Source organism: Narcine bancroftii, chromosome 2, assembly GCF_036971445.1.
Source record: "Narcine bancroftii isolate sNarBan1 chromosome 2, sNarBan1.hap1, whole genome shotgun sequence".
NCBI classification, from domain to species: Eukaryota; Metazoa; Chordata; class Chondrichthyes; order Torpediniformes; family Narcinidae; genus Narcine; species Narcine bancroftii.
Genome location: NC_091470.1, coordinates 163,346,767 through 163,361,994, shown reverse-complemented (window position 1 = coordinate 163,361,994; position 15,228 = coordinate 163,346,767). Strand labels below are relative to the sequence as shown.

Here is a 15,228-nt window from a genome sequence, read left to right as displayed (position 1 = left end):
AATTGGCCTTTCCGGTTCTTCTCGCACTTCCAATGGATTCCACATATTTGTTTTGGAATTGCCTGTTGCTTATGTTCCCTTAGCCCTGCTTGCTTTGGCATCTTTTAAAAAAAAATCTTATTTGGAATTTCTTTTTCTGTTTCTTACTTCAGTTTCTCCCTCAGCTCGAGCTGAACATCTTTCATCATCTCCCACTATTGAATAGTTTCTGTTCTCTGTCCACTTCTTCCACTTCCTATCCTCCTGCCACATTTTCCAAATCTACTTGTCAATCCCCCCCAGCTGTGTTGGCCTTGCTTCCCTTTGTATTACTTTTGTAGTTGTGCAATTTGCCTTGCTGTTTGCAGACAGAAGATTGTGGGTTCAATCCCCAGCCAGGACTTGAGCCAGTGTTCCACGCTGACCCCTCAATGACTGTTGTATTCTTGGAACCCCTGTCTGCGTTAAAAGGTGGGATCGGGAGCATTTTATTGTCTGGCTTGTTTGCTGTAAGGTGCAGTGCCACATGTGGTTTCAAGTGCTGTGGGACACTTCTTGAGCTACTAAAGGCCTTTCTTTCACACGTTAAGTCAATTGATGTGGAGCACGGATGATAGTGGGGCTAAAAAGAAAAGTAGAGTCATAACTGGTGTTGAGCTGGGACCTTTCTGCAGAGGTTGTGGTAGAATTAGGTTGAGAAGGCATCATGGTAGTGGGGTCAGGCCAAGGAATTCATGGGAGAGTTATTAGGGTAGCTGACAAGAATTATGGGAGGAGGTCAGTTAGGTGGAACATTGGTGATTGGTGGTCGGAGGAGCTGATTCAGCAGATCAATGTTCAGGGTGGGTGCAGCTAGGGTGGGAATGGAGCAATAAGTGTCGGTGTGGAAGGGGGAATAGGGAGAAAGGCCGCTAAGTAAATGACTTACCTACAATGTCTAATTCCTCCATTTGGGATACCTTGTACATGAATGGGCTCTGGGTGGCCCAGCTTGTCAGACTCATGGAAAATCCAGAAGGAACATTGAATTTTTAATTTGTGGGGGTAAAAAGCACTGGAGTGCAAATTCCCAATTTTCCCTTTAAAACAGATGTTGTTGAAATTTAATTCCTTACTCCTCATTCCTTTCTCCTATGGGTTAATTCTTCATCTCCAATTTGTTCACCTTCTTTCTTCCTTACCTCTTTTAATTGGCCTTTCCGGCCTCGACCTACCCTTTCCGTCAGCTTTCTGTCTTTCCCTTGCACTTCCAGCTCCTTGCTTTCCTGATTCCTAAAGGCAGCACCAGCTTCTCTTGGCCTTCTACTCCTCATTATATCTGATTGGGGCTCCACCAACGTTGGCGTCTGTGTCTTGCCAACTTCCCTTCCATCTGCTTGGGAGTCACATTGATTCCTCCTTGCATTGATCTTCCTGGTCCTGGTGCATCACTGAGCCAAATCTCAGGACGAAAAAACTAGGCCTGCGGCATCACAGGCACCAGACTGCATTCCACCAAGGAGGTCTACATGAGGCGGTGTCTTAAAAAAGCAGCATCCATCCTCAAGGACCCCCACCACCCAGCTACCATCAGGAAGGAGAAACAGGAGCCTAAAGATGAGCGCTCAGCGGCACAAGGACAGCTTCTTCCCTGCTGCCATCAGATTCCTGAATGATCGATGAACCAAAGACACTGCCTTATTTTTTTGTGCAGTACTATATTTTTAAATATTAATGTTGCAAGATAGTTCATAATATGAATGTTTGCACTGTGACGCTGCCACATAACACGGAATTTCATGACATGTTCATGGTGATAAATTTTGATTCTGTTTCTGATCTTTGCTGTTAAAGTCCACTGACCTACTGAATTTCTCCAGCATTGTGTTTCTACTTCAAACATGGTGTCTGTGGACTCTCATGTTTTGCTTTTATTTTGACCTGTTGTTTTTCTCTCTCCTACATCAGATGGCTTCCTCCTGTTTGTGTTGGCGTGTCATGCTGTTTACATTTTTCTTCTCTCCTGCTTGCATTGGCCCTTTTCCTCTTTTGCCTATCTGCAACAAATAAAACCCTTTCATTAGCTGCGTTGACCTCCACAGTCTGGTCTTGGGCCAGTCTTCTCCCATCCTCTCTCCTTTCATCAGAGCGTAGAAAACAGGAGCTGGAGAAGTCGTCCCTTCCAGCCTGCCACACCATTCATCAAAGTCATGGCTGGCCTCTTTCATTGCTATTTGTAACACTATTCGTAGATCCTTTAATGCCCAGAAATCCATGGATCTCCATCTAGAGCAGTGGTTCTCAACCTTTTTCTTTCCACTCACATACCACTTTAAGTAATCCCTATGCCATCAGTGCTCTGTGATTATTAAGAGGTTGCTTAAGGCAATAAGTGAGTGGAAAGGGAAGATTGAGTGCTCTAGACCCAATTGTTACTGAAATATCTTACTTGAGAAAAATTGTCATTGGCCCATTTCCTTTGGAGTTATGAAACCCTGCACATGATGAGTCAATGAGGTACAATTAAAACAGTGGTTTTCAAACTTTTTCCTTTCCACTCACATCCAACCTTAAGCAATCCCTTACTAATCACAGAGCATCAATGGCATGGGGAATACTTAAAGTGGGATGTGAGTGGAAAGAAAAAAGTTGAGAACCATTGATCTGGAGTGAACATAATGGCAAATTTTCCACTTCCATAGGAGGTGAAGAATTCCAAAGATTTAGTTCCCTTTGAAGAAAATTTTCCTCATTTCAGTCTTCAACAGCTTACCCTAGATTCTTAAAATTCAAGTTTGTTTATTGTCACATGTACTGATGCAACTTGCTTTGCGAGCAGTCCAGTTAGACATCCTCTACATCATACAGCGAGTGGTGCAGAGCTACAGAGAGAGAGGAGTATGTACAGAGCAATGGCAACATCATTTCATTTTTGCCAGAATCGCTAACAACAGGAAAGAAAATGTCTTTGAATATGTCGGGTCTTGGATCCTTTTCCCCACAGGGAGGAGCTGATGGGGTGAATTGAGTATGGCTGTTTGGAATGAATCGTGAGTCTCCCTGACCATACTCTGGTCAAACATTGGCCCCTGGTCCTAGACTCCTCAGGTAGAGGAAACAACCTCTCTGTATCTGGCCTGTCAAGGTTATTTTGTTCTCTGCTACGGAGTAGTACTGATAGATTATTTCCTCTCTCACCTGCTTTACAAAATCCTCTCACACTCCATTACATTTCTCTTAATGTTGACTGAACTTCTTAATGCTGAATAAGCAGTTGTCTTTGCTACTCTTTATATTTATTTTCTTTCAATTCATTTTAATTTCTCTCTCTCTCTCTCTCTCTCTCTCTCTCTCCCACACACTTTCTTTCCATGTATATTTTCCTTGCTTTCTCTCTGTATCTTTACTCTCTCATTCTTTCTCTTCTATCTCCCTCTTTTCTCCATATATCTATCTGAAACATTGCTTACCCTTTACTTTTAATGGACACTGAGTGACCTGCTGAATCTCTCCAGCACATTTGTGCTCTGCATCCCTCTATCAAGTCTATTTTCTCTACTTCAGCTTCACTTTCTGCCTGAATAAAATACCTAATGCTTTCTTTAACCTTCCTCCCTCTAATTCTATCTCTTTCTAAACATAGCTCCCTACCTGATAAATAAACAGAAAATACTGGAAAAACTCAACTGGTTTGGCAGTACCTGTGATAAAAGAAATAGAATTAATGTCTCAGCTTTTTATTTTCAATTTGCAGCATCTGCAGATTAAAAATGTATATACTTTCTCCCTTCTCTTTTGTCTGCTGTTGTTTGTATATAGAAAAGGCCAAGCTTTATATATTCTGGATATTATTGATGTTACCTGTTCATTTTATTAATCTCCTTCTTTATTGATTATTTTGATGCAGTTTGAAAAACTTTGTCTCAGCCTTTGAGTTTTTGGTTCAACTAATTGCTTATGTTTCTTAACACTTTGCTCTTTGCAAAAAAAACCTGATAAAATTGTTGGGATGTATAATAGTCAGCATTACCTGGAGTCGATATTGGATCAAATTGGATGCTTCTTTTAAAGTCTTATTTTACTAATATAGATTGAACCTCTTTAATCCAAAGATGTTGGGACCCAGCTAATGATCAGAAAATAGCTTTCAAAGATGCAGTCAGTGCCTCGATCAGACCTCTATTCTGAGCTAAAAGGATCAAATATATGCAAATCAAATCCTGGTTAGTGTTCTTCTTTGGCTTGGTTTTGCGGACGAAGATTTATGGAGGGGTAAATGTCCACGTCAGCTGCAGGCTCGTTTGTGGCTGACAAGTCCGATGCGGGACAGGCAGACACGGTTGCAGCGGTTGCAGGGGAAAATTGGTTGGTTGAGGTTGGGTGTTGGGTTTTTCCTCCTTTTTCTTTTGTCAGTGAGGTGGGCTCTGCAGTCTTCTTCAAAGGAGGTTGCTGCCCGCCAAACTGTGAGGCGCCAAGATGCACGGTTTGAGGCGATATCAGCCCACTGGCGGTGGTCAATGTGGCAGGCACCAAGAGATTTCTTTAGGCAGTCCTTGTACCTCTTCTTTGGTGCACCTCTGACATGATGGCCAGTGGAGAGCTCGCCATATAACACGATCTTGGGGAGGCGATGGTCCTCCATTCTAGAGACGTGACCTACCCAGCGCAGTTGGATCTTCAACAGCGTGGATTCGATGCTGTCAGCCTCTGCCATCTCGAGTACTTCGATGTTAGGGATGAAGTCGCTCCAATGAATGTTGAGAATGGAGCGGAGACAACGCTGGTGGAAGCGTTGTAGGAGCCGTAGGTGATGCCGGTAGAGGACCCTTGATTCGGAGCCAAACAGGAGTCTGGGTATGACAACGGCTCTGTATACGCTTATCTTTGTGCGGTTTTTCAGTTGGTTGTTTTTCCAGACTCTTTTGTGTAGCCATCCAAAGGCGCTATTTGCCTTGGCGAGTCTGTTGTCTATCTCGTTGTCGATCCTTGCATCCTATGAAATGGTGCAGCCAAGATAGGTAAACTGGTTGACCGTTTTGAGTTTTGTGTGCCCGATGGAGATGTGGGGGGGGCTGGTAGTCCTGGTGGGGAGCTGGCTGATGGAGGACCTCAGTTTTCTTCAGGCTGACTTCCAGGCCAAACATTTTGGCAGTTTCCGCAAAACAGGACATCAAGCACTGAAGAGCTGGCTCTGAATGGGCAACTAAAGCGGCATCGTCTGCAAAGAGTAATTCACGGACAAGTTGCTCTTGTGTCTTGGTGTGAGCTTTCAGGTACCTCAGATTGAAGAGACTGCCATCCGTGCGGTACCGGATGTAAACAGCGTCTTCATTATTGAGGTACCAGATGTAAACAGCGTCTTCATTGTTGAGGTTTTCCTCAACATGGTTATCCAACTGCACGAAAACCAACAAGGTTGGGTCAGATACAGCAATGAGCTCTCTGAACCCTTCTCCATAAACAATGGCGTGAAGCAAGGCTGCGTTCTCGCACCAACCCTCTTTTCAATCTTCTTCAGCATGATGCTGAACCAAGCCCGGTTAGTGTAGCAGTTAGTGAAACACCTTTACGGTGCCAGTGCTCGGAACCGGGCTTGGAATTCCTTGCTGTCTGTAAAGAGTTTGTACGAATGGCGGCAGATTCAACCTTTACTGTGCCAGCGATCGGAACCAGAGTTCAAGTCCCTCTCTGTCTGTAAGGAGTTTGTACTAATGGTGGCAGATTCAGACCATGCTGGACCATGTCATTTGCTAGACCACAGAGCACTGGATAATAGAGGTTCAACTGCATTGAATCCTGGTATTGTTCTTGGAGGACAATCTTCACTGAGCATCTTGGAAAATTACATAGAAAGTTCACCAATGCAAACTATCATACCCATTTTGCACACACCAAATTAAGTGATGTTTGTGGACAAGTTTCCCTGGTCCTCCAAATTGTGGGTAAAACCTCCCAGCACTAAAAGTTGAAAGCCTTGCTTTCCTGAGTCCTCAATCATGGGCACGACTCTGGGGATGTTCAGAGGATGTCTGGCTGCCCTATCTTGGAAACCTCATCCTAATCTTTACCCTACCCTTCCTTATCCTTAGGCCTACCATTCTTTCTCTCTGACTCATGTCTAACTTTCTTGTCAACTTTGCATGTCCATTACCTCATTTAATTTTTAATTTAATTTAATACTACCTCACAGTAGTAGGCCGTTCTGGCCCATGAAACCTGTGCCACCCAATAAATCCACTAACCTATGTTTTGAAGGGTGGGAAAAGAAACTGGAGTTCCTGGTGAAGACCCACGCAGGTCAGGGGAAGAACATACCAACCCCTGACAGATAGCGCCAGATTATAACCTGGGTGGCACATGCTTCATTAGTTTTGTACTAAGCATTGCCATAAATAATATGGTAATTTCCAAAAATTTTGGAATTCTGGACAATGAAGATTTTGGTTCCTGAAGAGTTTTGGATGTATTTTATGGATTTTGGGCTGTTGATCACAAAAATCACCTAAAAGTGTTCTTATTACATACCGTTATAACCTATTTTATGTCTACTTCGGACATCATTGAAATTTCAATTTTTGTATCCGCACTTGGATTCCTTCCTTTCTGACCTTGATGCAGTCAGTGATGAACATGGTGAATGGTTTCACCAGAACATTGCAACTATGGAAAAGCGGTATCAGTGCAACTCGAATCCATCAATGCTGGATACTGGCACAAGGGCATCAGATGCTGAGTGCAAACAATGATTAGCAGCAAATTAATTTTAGGTCAGCCGAACTGATGCAATGTGTCAGCATTTTTAGGCGATTAAACATGATAAATTCAATAAAAATTAATTTATTGTTGATCTAGCCCAATGGTTCTCAACCTTTTTCTTTCTACTCATGCACCACTTTAAGTAATCCCTATGCCACCAGTGCTCTGTGATTGGTAAGGGATTGCTTAAGGTGGGAAGGGAAGGTTGAGAACCACTGCTCTAGATCAAATTGTTACTGAAATATTTTGCTTGAGAAAAATTGTCATTGGCCCATTTCCTTTGGAGTTATGAAGACGTGCACATAACGAGTCAATGAGGTATGATTAAAACAGTGGTTTTTCAAACTTTTCTTTTCTACCTGCTCGCCTAGTGATAAAGCAAATCTGATATTATCTTTGTGTTCAGCTTGAAGTAATCTATCATAACCCCCATATATTTTTCAGGATGCAAGCCTTTTGAAAAAAATTGTTGTCTGGTGTTATTGGACTATATCCAGCAACTTGCTTGATTGATCTCATGAGACAAAACGAAGCCCTCAAGATTGAAACATTGGTCACCCTTTATTTTCCATTGAGGGTGCGTGACCTGCTGAGTTCTCCAGCACATGTGTTTTGTTGCCATCAGAAACACATTTTGTTCTCAGGGTAGGAAAAATCCCACTCTCATGTGGTCTGGCTGATATACTTCTCTGGACCCTCCAATCAGTTTAAGTATTAACCACGCTCTGAAATAACCTTGCAGGCCATGTATTTTAAGGGATAGGCAAATAGCGCCTTTGGAAGACTACACAAAAGAGTCTGGAAAAACAACCACCTGAAAAACCTCACAAAGATTAGCGTATACAGAGCCGTTGTCATACCCACACTCCTGTTCGGCTCCGAATCATGGGTCCTCTACCGGCATCACCTACAGCTCCTAGAACGCTTCCACCAGCATTGTCTCCGCTCCATCCTCAACATCCATTCGAGCGCTTTCATCCCTAACGTCGAAGTACTCGAGATGGCAGAGGCCGACAGCATCGAGTCCACGCTGCTGAAGATCCAGCTGCGCTGGGTGGGTCACGTCTCCAGAATGGAGCACCATCGCCTTCCCAAGATCGTGTTATATGGTGAGCTCTCCACTGGCCACCATGACAGAGGTGCACCAAAGAAGAGGTACAAGGACTGCCTAAAGAAATCTCTTGGTGCCTGCCACATTGACCACCGCCAGTGGGCTGATATCACCTCAAACCGTGCATCTTGGCGCCTCACAGTTTGGCGGGCAGCAACCTCCTTTGAAGAAGACCGCAGAGCCCACCTCACTGACAAAAGGCAAAGGAGGAAAAACCCAACACCCAACCCCAACTCACCAATTTTCCCCTGCAGCCGCTGCAACCGTGTCTGCCTGTCCCGCATCGGACTTGTCAGCCACAAACGAGCCTGCAGCTGACGTGGACTTTTACCCCCTCCATAAATCTTCGTCCGCGAAGCCAAGCCAAAGAAGACACATGGATAACAAAGAGGAAAAAATATAATAATGTCTCTGGATTATTTGGTGACTATTTGTTTGCCGTTGCAGGGTAAGCAGAGGAAAGTATTTTGTGTGTGGTAAATCCTGAATCTTGACTGCCAGTCTTGCCCAAATTCTGTGTGTAGAACAAGTCAATGAAAGAGCAACCCAGGACAGACCAAATCGCATCACTATAGGATTATCTCCCTACACAATAAGTCGCAGCAGATTTTGAATATCAACTACTTATACAGAAAACCTGTGCTTCACTCCACATTTTGGACTGGTTCTTACAGAAAAAGAAGTCACGATATCCTAATCTGAGTTTGCGTTTTGGTTCCAGGAGGACAGTCGTGCAAGTTATTCATGACTTTTTAAGAAGACATTAAGCAGAGTCTGTATCTGTTGGCTCAATTGTACGTGAAAGATCCCTTGGTACTATTTGAAGAAGAACAATGAAGTTCATCCAGTATCTTGGCCAACATTTATCCATGACCAAAATAAAGATTAACTGCTCGGCGTTGATTACAGTGTACAGATAGATGTCTTGCATGGATGAGAAAAAAAAGTTCACGATCGGCTTGTGTGAAACATTAACCGTGCGATAGAAAATGTACACAATTGTCTTTGGAATTGCTTAACTATTCTTAAGGACAGAATCAGAATTTTGAGTCCACCCCCGCTGACCTCAGCATCTTAAGATGGTTTGCTTTGGAGGCTTTGAGTCGGATTTATATGGATTGGCAAAATTAGCTTCTGCTGTATCCCATCCTGTGTTGCATGATAGGGGCAAGAAGCAATGCATTGCTTTGCAAGTTATTGCCACAACTGGAAAACAAAATGAGATTGGGTGACGCCAAACTTGATTTTTACAGTTCTGTGGGAGGAGGACAAGACTTGAGGGAAGGATGTCCCAAGAAAGAATGAAGGTGGGGGAGGGAAAAGAAAGATCCATTTGTTAATTAAAGCCATCATCTTGGTTTCTCTGCTATTCACACAAATGATGTAAATTTACAAGATTCTTGTTCATACAGAATTCTATGAAGAGTAATGCAGCGAAAAGCCCCAAGGGACGGATCAGAGAACTATCAGCTCCACTAGGTCATAAAAGTTTATTACTCCATCTGTTTGTGTTTATAAAGCAATATCCAGAGAATCCATCCAGAAATTATATACTTGAAAACAATTTTGATTCTACAGATGGATAAATGCTTAACATTTGCGATGCTTTATCTCTTAAGCAGGTAAGCCCCTTGGAGACGAAAGAGAAAGACAGCCTAAAAAGAAATACCTAAAAGTCTGATGATTAGAAAAAGGTGTAGCCAAAAAAAAAGGCTGAGATATTTCTGAGAAAGATTCTTGAGCAAGACATTTTTTGGACATAAGCAATATTTGACGCCCTGCTTCACGACGAGAGGCTAAGGATGGGAGCTGGGAGCAAGGGTGGATCTGGGCTCACTTGCACAGCACCAATAGATTCTATAATACTTTACAGGCCTGAGTTGAGCAGTGGCCCAGTTCAACTCTCCAAAAGTTGAGTTCTTGGACTGAGAGCAATTAAATTACACGTCTGTTTAATTTTTGTGGTCAGAGGGATGGAGAAAATTGGCACTCAAAAGATCATTAAAATGATAATTTAATGACTTCAGGTTATTTTCCCAGATGCAGAAGGAGTTGGATAATGGTGCCTGCATGCCAACTGCTCTGCATTGCGGCATGTTGGACATGGGAACGATTGACATGGGCTGCCTTGCCTTTAAACCAATGGTTCTCAACCTTTTTCTTTCCACTCACATACCACTTTAAGTGATCCCTATGCCATAGGTGCTCTGCGATTAGTAAGGGGTTGCTTAAGGTGGTGTGTGGATCGCAAGAAAAAGTTTGAAAGCACTATTTTAATCAAATCTCATTGACTCGTGATGTGCTCAGTTTCATAACTCCAAAGGAAATGGGCCAATTACATTTTTTCTCAAGTAAAATATTTCAGTAACAAGCATTGATTCTCAGCCTTCCCACTCACATACCACCTCAAGCAATCCCTTAATAATCACAGAGCACCAATGGCATAGGGATTACTTAAAGTGGTATGTGAGTGGAAAGAAAAAGGTTGAGAACCACTGCTTTAAACCTTCCCCTGTGATCATATAAATTGAGGACAATAGAAGGCTATGTACCCTCTCAAACCTATTCCACCATTGTGGCTAATATGATACCAACCTCAATGCTTTATTCCCATAAAACATCTTTCATCCCCATTGATTGTCAAGAATTCAGCTATGTCTGTCTCTGAAAATATTCAAAGGGTCTTTCTTCAGGAAGAAAACATGATCATCTGTGGAGATCATTTGCACCTCATCTCTGCCTTAAATGGACACCCCATGGTCTCTATCAAGGGATTTACGCGTCCCAGTTGCAACCATCGTCAGTGGAACCTGTAAGAGATCTCCAGCTACACTAGGACCTTAAATTGCACCCTAAATCTCATTTTTTTAAAAATTATGTAAGGAATAAAGGTAATCCTGAATTAGAATTTCAAAATTCTCCAGCAATTCTGAATCATCGTTGAGATATGTTCGTTGAATAGCAAAAGGTGGATTCTCCATACCTGTTGTGTATCTCAATATCCCTCGTCAGCCAGAGATCCATAATTCTTCCAGATTTTTCCTTCACTCTAACAGGAGAAGGTTGGCCCTGAACTCATATTGAGAACATATATCTCTTGGGAAAAGTAGCTGAAGTGCCAGTGGGGAAGCACTTTAGTTCCATAATTCTATTAGTTTTCACACAAGTGTGGAAATACTGGTTCAAAATTTAAAGGGCTAAATTGAGGCAATGCTATTTTTGATGGCACAAGGCAAGAACTTGTAAAAGTTGATTGGAAAGGCAAATAGTAAAGGGGTAAGTGGGAGGCTTTCAAAATAAGATGGCAAGAGTTAGACCATAGACAAATGAGTAGAATTAACCACTGATCTATTTTCCCATTCAGCCCCAGAATCCCAGCCTTCTCCCCATAACCTTTGAAGCCCTGGCTAATCAACAGCCTATCAATACACCTAATGACCTAATCAATACACATTTGCCTTCAATATACCTAATGACCTGGCCTTCACAACCACCTAAGGCAACAAATCCCATAGATTTACCACCCTCTAGCACAGTGATTTTAAATCTGCCCCCTAAACTCACATGCCACCTTAAGCAATCCCTATGCCATAAGTGCTCTGTGATTAGTTAAGGGATTGCTTAAGGTGGTAGGTGGGTGGAAAGAAAAAAGTTTGAAAACCACTGTTTTAATCGTTCCCAATTGACTCATTATGTGCACTGCTATATAACTACAAAGGAAATGGGCCAATTACATATTTTCTTAAGCAAAATATTTCATTAACAATTGGGTCTTGAGCATTGGTTTTCAACCTTCCCTTCCCACTCACCTATCACCTTAAGCAATCCCTTACTGATCGCAGAGCACCGATGGCATCGGGATTACTTAAGGTAGGATGTGAGTTTGGAGGGGCAGTTTGAAAACCACTGCTCTAGCTGAACAAATTACTGTGCATCTCTGTTCTAAGCATATATTCTTCAGTACAGAAGATGTGCCCTCTTTTCCTAGACTCTATGGGAAACCACCATTCTACATCTACATTTGAAATGTTTCCATTGAGATCCTCATTCATTCTCCTAAATTTCAACAAGTACTGGCCAAGAACTATCAGATGCTTCTGATATGAGAATCCTGGAATAATTTTGAATATACTCAATTATTTGACCTCATCTGGCAGAAGAAAATTCTCATCATCTTTGTTCTAAAGGGGTGTCCTTTTATTCTGAGGCTGTGCATCCTGATCCTATACCTTCCCATGACTGAGAACATCTTCTCCACATCCACTCTATCCAGCCACTTCAATATTCAGTAGGTGTCGATGAGATTTCCCCCTCAGTGAATACAGACCAGAGCCATGAAAAACTTTTCATGCTTGGAATCATTCTCACAAACCTCTTCTGGGCCCTCTCCAATACCAGCACAACCTTCCTCTGATATGGCCCCCAAAACTGATCACAATATTCCAAATAAGGTCTGACCAATGCTTTGTAAAGCTTCAGTATTAAATCTTTGCTTTTATATTCTAGTTCTCTAGTTCGGGGTCAACGTGCTCCTGTTAGAGAGAAGGACAGATCTGGAAGAATTAGGGAACTCTGGCTAAGGAGGGATATTGAGACATTGGTCTGGAAAAATAGGAGATATTTGTCATGTACAGGCAGCTGGAATCAAGATAATGCCTTGAGGTGTATGGAGGGAATCAGTAGGGCGATGAGGACATTAAATATCCTTGGCAGGTAAGGCAAAGGATAATCGTCAGAGGTTCTCCAAGTATATCAATCGAAAAAGGGTTGCAAGAGAGATTCTAGGTCACCTTGAGGATCATTGTGGTCTTCTGTATCCGGAACTACAGAGGATAGATGGACATAGAACATTACACAGTATAGGGCCTTCAACCCGTAATGTTGTGACAACCTATGTAAACCTATTTTTTTTGAGATGCAAATTTAGACATACATTCAGGCCCTTTCGGCCCACGAGCCCGTACCATTAATTTCATCCTCATCCTATTAACCTACAACCCCCCCGACATTTCAAACAGTGGAAGAAACCAGAGAAAACCCACGCAGACATGGGGAGAACATACAAGCAGACAGCGCGGGATTTGAACCGCAGTCCCAATCGTTGGCACTGTAACCATGTGGCGCTAACCATTACGTCAACCGTGCTGCCCCAAAACCTACTCCACAACAATCTGACCCTTCCCTAGCTCACATCCATAACCCTCTATTTTTCTTACATCCATTTGCCGAAGTAAGTCTTTTCAACATCACTATTATACCTGCCTCCACCAGTATCCCAAGTAATGTATTCCAGGCACCCACCTCTGACCCCAGAGTGGGGTCTTAAATGAATATTTATTATCTGTGCTCATGGATGCTAGAGAGTTCAGGAAGAGAAGAACAATGTCCTGTCATTATGACAGCTGAGGTGCTGACAGTGTTGAAGTGCATGAAGGTCAATCATTTCTTGGGGCCAGACCAAATGTATACTAAATCATTGTTGGAAAATAAAATAAATTGCAGGGGCTGAGATTTTTAGTTTTTAATTTAGACATACAGCACGGTAATAGGCCCTTTTGGCCCACGAGCCAATGCCGCCCAATTACACCCAATTGACCTACAACCCCCGGCAAGATTTGAACGGTGGGAGGAAACTGGAGCACTACACAGTCAAGGGGAGATTATACCAACTCCTTAGAGACGGTGCTGGATTCAAACCCTGGTCCTGGTCACTGGCACTGTAACAGTGTTCCACTAACCATTACATCAACCATGCCGCCTTCTTTAACCACAGGTGAGGTCCTGGAAGAAGGTGGCCAATGTATTGCCTTTGTTTGTTCCAGAAGAGCTGCAAAGACAAGCCAAAGTATTGCAAGCCAGTGAGCCTGACATCAGTGGTGGGAAAGTTACTGGATAGGATTCTGAGATACGGGATCCACCTGCATTTGGAAAGGCATGGACTGATTAGTGATTGTTAGCGTGGATTTGTGCATGTGTAGTTGCATTTCAGGAATTTGATGGTGTTTTTTGAAGAGCTGACCAAAAGGGTAGGGTGACAGATATTGTCTACATGACATTTAGCAAGGGTTTTGACAAGATTCCTCTTGATAGGCTGGTCTGGAAGGTGAGGTCACATGAGATCCACAGTCAGCTGGATGATTGTAGAATGAGGGGCAGGGATATTGAGACATTGGTCTGGAAAAATAGGAGATATTTGTCATGTACAGGCAGCTGGAATCAAGCAAATGCCTTGAGGTGTATGGAGGGAATCAGTAGGGCGAAGAGGACATTAGATATCCTTGGCAGGTAAGGCAAAGGATAATCGTCAGAGGCGAGAGATTTCAGAGGGTAACATTTTACTCTGAGGGTAGTCAGTACCTGGAAGAAACTGCAAGGGGAAGCTATTGAAATGTGCATATTTATAAAGTTAAAGCAATGTTGCCTGGACTGGTCAGTGTGTCTTATGAGGCAACGTTGACATAGCTATGGGTTTCTCTTTGAAGGATGAGAGGTAACTTAATAGTGATCTACAAGATTTTGAGAGGCATAGATTGGGGGGACAAACAGCACCTTTTTCTCCCAGGGCGAGTGCAGCCAACGCCAGAGGACATCTTTGGAGAGGGGAGAAATGGTTAAGGAAGATGTCAGGGGAAATATCACACAAAGAAAAGCGAGTGCCTGGAATGCATTCACAGGGATAGTGGTGGAGGCTGAAACAATTGGGACATTTAAAAAACCCTTGAACAGGCACATAAATGCAAAAAAAGTGGGCGTGAGATAAGGAAGGTTTAGATTGTTGAATAGGTTTGTATAGGTTGGCACAATATTGTGGGCCAAAGGGACTATACTGTCCTGAAATGTTCTATGCCCTAATGTCCACAAAATCAGTTTGGAGGAAGGAAATGGAGAGTTGCAGTGGAGGGTTGTCTTCTAGCTTGGAGATTTGTGCTTGGTCCACTGTCATTTGGTTATGCACATTAACGATTTGAGTGGCATAATCAGTAAGTTTTCCCAATGACATCAAAATTGATGGTGTGGTTGCCAGAGAAGAAAGTTGTCTAAGGCTACAACAAAATCTAAAGCAACGGGTAAGTGAACCAAAGAATGGCAGATGGAATGTAACCTGGATAAGTGTAGTGTGATACATTTTGAAAGTTAAAACAGAGCAGGATGAGCAGGAATGTTGTAGAACAGAGAGACCGAGTACCATGTTCCTCTAAAAATGGTGCCGCGGGTATGGAAGGTGATGAAGAAGGCATATGATACACCTGCTTTCATTGGAGGGGGCATTTGGTATAAGAGTTGAGACATCATGTTACAGCTGTTCAAGATACTGGTGAAATTGCACCTGGAATACTGTATGCATTTCTGGTTGACATACTACAGTTGATTAAGATAGAGTGGGTGCAGAAAAGATTCATGTC

At 42.8% G+C, this 15,228-nt stretch overlaps 1 long non-coding RNA gene across 5 annotated transcripts in view; it reads left to right on the top strand.

The window, feature by feature from the left end:
• Nucleotides 1-15,228, top strand: part of LOC138752502 (uncharacterized) — a 148,794-nt gene that overhangs the window by 55,473 nt on the left and 78,093 nt on the right. For 2 of the 5 annotated variants that reach the window (XR_011350704.1, XR_011350700.1), the window contains exon 4: nt 8,547-8,718. The exons of the other annotated variants lie outside the window; for them this stretch is intronic. This is a non-coding gene — a long non-coding RNA (uncharacterized lncRNA). Of the gene's footprint in view, nt 1-8,546; nt 8,719-15,228 lie in introns of those variants that run through there. 5 annotated transcript variants of the gene reach the window in all.